This window comes from Montipora foliosa, chromosome 14 (assembly GCF_036669935.1).
Source record: "Montipora foliosa isolate CH-2021 chromosome 14, ASM3666993v2, whole genome shotgun sequence".
In the NCBI taxonomy this organism is placed as follows: Eukaryota; Metazoa; Cnidaria; class Anthozoa; order Scleractinia; family Acroporidae; genus Montipora; species Montipora foliosa.
In genome coordinates, this window is record NC_090882.1 from 1163555 (window position 1) to 1165025 (window position 1471).

Genomic DNA, 1471 nt, shown 5'->3' on the forward strand with positions numbered 1-1471 from the left:
GCGTTAGAATTTCTAACGTGGTTGCGGACTTGGGGGACAAGTAGTTGCACCAGGAGGTCACCAAGGGGAGCCTCTATCTCCACTAATTCCTTGAGTCAACCCTTTCCCGAGTACATTTATTTTTAGGAACAGGTTTTTCCCGCGAAAAGTGTCATATTTCCCTTGACGCCGAGATAGCTCTATTTTGATTGGCTTTTACATCAGTGGGCCTGCTGAATCTCCCAAGAGAGGCGTTCTACAAATACATCTACTCTCCTCGGCCAAGTATGGGAGATAGAGGCTCTCCTTGACGAGGTCCTGGTTGCACGTAATATCTGGAAATGTAACCGTTCTGAAAAGAAGAGGAAGCCAAACTTTTGGATGCAATTTAATCTCTTCTGATTGAATCAAGACCATGAATTTTACACTAGATTTTATTTCGCAAGACAAAGGATTTAAAACAAAGTCATGATTTTCGCTTGTTTAAAAAAATAGAAAGTTAACTATAACGCTGATTGTTATAAGGTATGGAGACAAACAAAAGCTTTCAGTTCGTGAAGGAGACACGGACAATCCATTACTATTACACAGACTGGTTTTCAGTCGTAATAACGTAGTTGGGACAACTGCGCTATTTAAAGAAAAACAGCGTAAACTTCACCTTGCAAGGGCGCATTTTCCCGTGCGTTGAGCAAGGTACAAGAAATTTCGTTGAATTCTGATTGGTTTATGGCGCTTTTTGCACTTGTCGTGTTACGTCAGTGATTCATTTCAGCTATCACCCAATAAAAACCATTCTACAGAGGTGACTCTATCGTGTCGAGTACATGAGGTAGGAACTCAAACTGACTTTAAAATTAGGGCCGTTTATACGAGAGAATAGGGACCTTAAGATCCGCGACGGTGACTTCAACAAAAACGTCACCTCAAAATATCACTTTGTTTTATCATAATTCTTTCCCGGTTATTCTATCTCGTTCACTTCTTACAATTTGGGCGAAGTATCGTAAAAATAAATTGATACGAGCAGTATAGTATATCAAAATAGGGAATGAAAGATTTTCTGTTGCATGCTTACGTTGTCGTCAAAACCTCAAATTTGGTAATTTCACGTCGTCCTTATGCAGAGTACCGCAAGAATCCGTCCTAAAGTCCGTGCAGCACGTTGCACCACGATTATTTATGCTCTTTTAACAAATGCTATCATTGTTTTACCGTGTTGTTGTTGCCGTAACCGTCGTAAAATCTTAAGCTCCCTAATGTAAGCCGCGGCTTACTCTGGCCGCGGCGTAAATAATACGCAAAAGGAACTATTTATACGAGTATAAACTCCCAAGTCAGGATAAGCCGCGGCTTGAGAAAGCCGTGAACGTAGATTTTGTACCATTTATACAGGGTGTTCGCGTCTTATGTAAGCCGCGGCTTATTTTCTCTCGTATAAACGGCCCTATTGAATGTAACACGAGGATGCTCGAAACGTAATTGCAACAAT

At 41.0% G+C, this 1471-nt stretch overlaps 1 protein-coding gene across 1 annotated transcript in view; it reads right to left on the reverse strand.

The window, feature by feature from the left end:
- Window positions 1-397: 397 nt before the first annotated feature.
- The window catches only part of LOC137984667 (dnaJ homolog subfamily C member 7-like), a 28356-nt gene continuing 27282 nt past the window's right edge, over window positions 398-1471 (reverse strand). Inside the window, exon 16 of the mRNA XM_068831904.1 lies at window positions 398-1471. This exon is cut by the window's right edge and continues 2256 nt beyond it. The gene's annotated coding sequence lies outside the window, so the exon portion shown is untranslated.